We start from the raw sequence: 6,000 nt of genomic DNA on the forward strand, positions 1-6,000 counted from the left end.
CCCCCCCACCCCCCCCCCCCCCCACCCCCCCCCCCCCCCACCCCCCCCCCCCCCCACCCCCCCCCCCCCCCACCCCCCCCCCCCCCCACCCCCCCCCCCCCCCACCCCCCCCCCCCCCCACCCCCCCCCCCCCCCACCCCCCCCCCCCCCCACCCCCCCCCCCCCCCACCCCCCCCCCCCCCCACCCCCCCCCCCCCCCACCCCCCCCCCCCCCCACCCCCCCCCCCCCCCACCCCCCCCCCCCCCCACCCCCCCCCCCCCCCACCCCCCCCCCCCCCCACCCCCCCCCCCCCCCACCCCCCCCCCCCCCCACCCCCCCCCCCCCCCACCCCCCCCCCCCCCCACCCCCCCCCCCCCCCACCCCCCCCCCCCCCCACCCCCCCCCCCCCCCACCCCCCCCCCCCCCCACCCCCCCCCCCCCCCACCCCCCCCCCCCCCCACCCCCCCCCCCCCCCACCCCCCCCCCCCCCCACCCCCCCCCCCCCCCACCCCCCCCCCCCCCCACCCCCCCCCCCCCCCACCCCCCCCCCCCCCCACCCCCCCCCCCCCCCACCCCCCCCCCCCCCCACCCCCCCCCCCCCCCACCCCCCCCCCCCCCCACCCCCCCCCCCCCCCACCCCCCCCCCCCCCCACCCCCCCCCCCCCCCACCCCCCCCCCCCCCCACCCCCCCCCCCCCCCACCCCCCCCCCCCCCCACCCCCCCCCCCCCCCACCCCCCCCCCCCCCCACCCCCCCCCCCCCCCACCCCCCCCCCCCCCCACCCCCCCCCCCCCCCACCCCCCCCCCCCCCCACCCCCCCCCCCCCCCACCCCCCCCCCCCCCCACCCCCCCCCCCCCCCACCCCCCCCCCCCCCCACCCCCCCCCCCCCCCACCCCCCCCCCCCCCCACCCCCCCCCCCCCCCACCCCCCCCCCCCCCCACCCCCCCCCCCCCCCACCCCCCCCCCCCCCCACCCCCCCCCCCCCCCACCCCCCCCCCCCCCCACCCCCCCCCCCCCCCACCCCCCCCCCCCCCCACCCCCCCCCCCCCCCACCCCCCCCCCCCCCCACCCCCCCCCCCCCCCACCCCCCCCCCCCCCCACCCCCCCCCCCCCCCACCCCCCCCCCCCCCCACCCCCCCCCCCCCCCACCCCCCCCCCCCCCCACCCCCCCCCCCCCCCACCCCCCCCCCCCCCCACCCCCCCCCCCCCCCACCCCCCCCCCCCCCCACCCCCCCCCCCCCCCACCCCCCCCCCCCCCCACCCCCCCCCCCCCCCACCCCCCCCCCCCCCCACCCCCCCCCCCCCCCACCCCCCCCCCCCCCCACCCCCCCCCCCCCCCACCCCCCCCCCCCCCCACCCCCCCCCCCCCCCACCCCCCCCCCCCCCCACCCCCCCCCCCCCCCACCCCCCCCCCCCCCCACCCCCCCCCCCCCCCACCCCCCCCCCCCCCCACCCCCCCCCCCCCCCACCCCCCCCCCCCCCCACCCCCCCCCCCCCCCACCCCCCCCCCCCCCCACCCCCCCCCCCCCCCACCCCCCCCCCCCCCCACCCCCCCCCCCCCCCACCCCCCCCCCCCCCCACCCCCCCCCCCCCCCACCCCCCCCCCCCCCCACCCCCCCCCCCCCCCACCCCCCCCCCCCCCCACCCCCCCCCCCCCCCACCCCCCCCCCCCCCCACCCCCCCCCCCCCCCACCCCCCCCCCCCCCCACCCCCCCCCCCCCCCACCCCCCCCCCCCCCCACCCCCCCCCCCCCCCACCCCCCCCCCCCCCCACCCCCCCCCCCCCCCACCCCCCCCCCCCCCCACCCCCCCCCCCCCCCACCCCCCCCCCCCCCCACCCCCCCCCCCCCCCACCCCCCCCCCCCCCCACCCCCCCCCCCCCCCACCCCCCCCCCCCCCCACCCCCCCCCCCCCCCACCCCCCCCCCCCCCCACCCCCCCCCCCCCCCACCCCCCCCCCCCCCCACCCCCCCCCCCCCCCACCCCCCCCCCCCCCCACCCCCCCCCCCCCCCACCCCCCCCCCCCCCCACCCCCCCCCCCCCCCACCCCCCCCCCCCCCCACCCCCCCCCCCCCCCACCCCCCCCCCCCCCCACCCCCCCCCCCCCCCACCCCCCCCCCCCCCCACCCCCCCCCCCCCCCACCCCCCCCCCCCCCCACCCCCCCCCCCCCCCACCCCCCCCCCCCCCCACCCCCCCCCCCCCCCACCCCCCCCCCCCCCCACCCCCCCCCCCCCCCACGAGACTTGCTGGAGGCTAGAGCAGGCTGGCCCCTACTTGAACGTGTGGGGTGGAGGAAGAGGGAGCCAACCAGTTTTTTCTAAACTAAAACCTCAGCAGTCAGGTTAAATTGCCGGGTTGGCACTTTGCAATAAATAAGTGGGGTTTGGGTTGCAATTTGGGCACTCGGTCTCAAAAAGGTTCGCCATCACTGCTCTAGAGGTCTACAGCAGAGGTCTACACCTATAGTAGGTGAGGCCATGGGAAAGGGGAGAAACAGAAAAATCCATTCTCCATTTTTTTTTAGCCTGGTACCTGGATGTAATCATCAAGTAAAAACTGTCTTGCTGAAACTTATCTGTGTAAAGGTACAGAATCCCTTTTGGTGGCAAAGGAAAGTGCAGTTAAGTCACAGCTGACGTACGACAACACAGAAGTGGTTTCAAGACTAGCAGAGGTGGTTTGCCATCGCCTGCGTCCGCACTGCAGCTCTGTGCTTCCTTGGAGGTCTCCCACCCGCTTTCTCACCAGAGCTGAAGTTTTTTAGCTTTCAAGATCTGACAAAACTGACCTAGCCTAGGCTATCCAGGTGAGGGCAAAAAATGAACACAAACAGGTGTGCAGCGTGAAACTACCGTATATACTCATGTATAAGTCGAATTTTTCAGCACATTTTTAATGCTGAAAAAGCTCCCCTCGACTTATATGCGGGCCATTAAAATTTTGTGTGTGTTTTTATTTGCTGGCCAGCAGGGGGCGCCGTTTTTATGCTAGAGGCACCAAACTTTCAGGGTTCCCTCAGAAGACTCTCCTGATGATACCAGCCAAGTTTGGTAAAGTTTGGGTCAGGGGATCCAAAGTTATGGACCCCCAAAGGAGGTGCCCCCATTCCCCATTGGCCTGCCAGCATGGCCAATTGATGGGAATTGTAGTCCATAACATCTGGAGTGCCAAAGGTTTGCCACCACGGCTCTAGAGCAAACAAGCAGGTTTTTATGCTCGGTCATAAACAAACGATCTTAATTTTGCTTTGTATTTAGTCTTTTAATTTTTTGTCTTTTATTTTAAATCTTTCTACTATGCCATTAAAGGTTATCTATTATATATTTACTTGACACTCAAGGCAGTCCATAGAATTATGCAATAATACCCAGAAGATTGCCAATGCAATAAAAACAGTACACTGCAAATCAGGGGCGGAGCGAGGGGGAACTGCGCCCAGAGAACGTGTGCGCCCTGCGCCCCTGCCACGCCACGTCCCCTTGGCGCTACGCCACTGCTGCAAACTACAAACAGTGCAATGAAAACCATGTAATCCCTATTGGTCACACAAGGGTATGTCACAGGCAGATTCCACATGGGCAGTGTGAAACAGCAGTGTGAAAACGGTGTAAAATGGTTTAAAATGGTGTGAGAGGGTTTACACCGTTTTCACACCGCTGTTTTTGGCCCATGCGGAATCCGCCCCAGAGACCTAACCCTCCTGGGCTTAACAGTTTAAATTATAAGCAAATGAATACTTACAGGATACCCAGGAAAAGCAGGGTAGCCTGAGGGAGGATATCCGGGGTATGACATCCTATAAAAGAGGAGGGACACGTGTGAGAATTGCTGCCGAGCAGCGGCCGCTTCCGCAAGCGGATGCTTCAGCACTTGAAGAGCACAAAACAACACAGCACAACAAGAGAATGCGAGGAAAAGTAGATACGGGGCCACAAGGAAAGTTGGTCAGTTGCCCTATTAGAAGAACAAGAAGAAGAGTTTGGATTTCTATCCCCCCTTTCTCTCCTGTGGGAGACTCAAAGGGGCTGACAATCTCCTTGCCCTTCCCCCCTCACAACAAACACCCTGTGAGATGGGTGGGGCTGAGAGAGCTCCGAAAAGCTGTGACTAGCCCAAGGTCGCCCAGCTGGCGTGTGTGGGAGTGCACAGGCTAATCTGAATTCCCCAGATAAGCCTCCACAACTCAAGTGGCAGAGCTGGGAATCAAACCCGGTTCCTCCAGATCAGAGTGCACCTGCTCTTAGCCACTGCTCTTAGCCACTACGCCACTGCTGCTCCTATACCTCTACAGGAGTCAACTATACCTCTACAGAAGTCTTGCAGTAACAACAAGCCTACAAAGAATGACTTCCAACAACTGTATACAATGGGAGCTGGGGGGAGTGAGAGCTGTGAAGCTTAATCATGTGACAGGAAGTGGTACAAACACAGGAAGTACTCCTGGTGCTAATTCATACCTTTAAAGCAACAGGTTAACTCAGAAACACGTGTAGCTGCCTCCTAGAATGAGATCCATTGGCCCACCAATGCAGCTTTGTCTTCTCAAAATGGTAGCAGCTCCCCAGGATTCCAGGTTGGAGGTCTTTCACGTCACCTGCTGCCTGGTCCTTTTGACTGGAGATGCCACCAAGGATTGAACCCGGGACCTTCTCCATACCCAGAAGATGCTTTGGCACTGAGCAATGGATCTCCCCGCTATCATCACATTCACGGGGGAGGAGGCTGCCCAACTCCTGACAGATTTGTAGACCCTGTGAGGCTTGATGCGTGCATCACCCTCAATAGGCAGGTTTTGCCCCTGCACTCTGTCTACACAGCTTGGGGTGGGGGGGTGGGGGCGGGGAGAAGAACTGAGCCATTTGTCTCGGTGTGTGTGGGGGGCAGAGGTGGGATCCAACAGGTTCTCACTGGTTCCCGAGAGTAGGTTACTAATTATTTGTGTGTGCCGAGAGGGGGTTACTAATGGGTGATTTTGCCACGTGACTTTTGCCTTAGTTACGCCCCTCCTCTCAGCAATAGCGCGCAGAACTTGAAGCAGTTTAGCAGGAGGTGCACCAGCCTGCACCTGCGTGCATTCGTTTCCTGCCCAAAGACCGACGCAGCGGCTGCGTCTGTGCCACAGCCCCGCCCAGGAATGCCCAGCCACGCCCCCGTCGTGCCCCGCCCATCCCCATTGGTTCTACGCCACAGTTTGAATCCCACCACCATGGGAACCTGTTACTAAAATTTTTGGATCCCACCACTGGTGGCGGGGGTGTTCTTTGCAGAGTTTGGAGGGGCTGCACATACCTGGGGTTTGGGGTAATTAAACATTTGGCAGAAGCCACTGAATTTATGACTGAAGAAATCAGAGGACTTATTTTAAAGCAATACAGATTTGAGAGGATCGTAATATTTGTAATCACGGTCACTATGAGTATGTATTCCCACCCCTCCCATTTCATCTTCATCTTCCAATCTTCCACAAATATACAAAAAGTGCAAAATCACACTGAAAACAACAGTGAATTTCACTCTGGACAGTAGGATGTTCAAATAAGAGTCAAAGCCAAAAATGAGCTGGGCTGATCTCCTACTCTTGACACTGCTTGTTTGAATAAACTTGTTCTGAAGCATACCTGGTCACATTTGCTAGTTTGGAGACAAAAACGTCTGGAGTCAAAAAGAAAAAAACATGACGATGTGTCATGCCCCCAGACTGTTCAATAATGAAACTCTGTATTCAGATGAATTCTTTATTATGAAACAGCATCAGGGAAGAGCATTTAGACTTCTATTGCCAGAACTAAAGTTTATACACCAAAGCACCCTCCATTATACCCCTCGTCATCCCCTCCTCCCCGTCACACAGCAGCACTCCAAGCCTCGGTTCTCAGGTGAATTTGGGACCCCTCCAGTCCAACAGTCCAGAGCCAACGTGGTCTTCACTGAGGTCAAAACAACCCATATTTCCCAGTGCTTAACAGAGCAACGGCTAGCAGGTGTCCCCAAACAAACTTTGGGGATTGTTTTAAATCTGGT

The sequence above is a fragment of the Sphaerodactylus townsendi genome, linkage group LG07 (assembly GCF_021028975.2).
Source record: "Sphaerodactylus townsendi isolate TG3544 linkage group LG07, MPM_Stown_v2.3, whole genome shotgun sequence".
In the NCBI taxonomy this organism is placed as follows: Eukaryota; Metazoa; Chordata; class Lepidosauria; order Squamata; family Sphaerodactylidae; genus Sphaerodactylus; species Sphaerodactylus townsendi.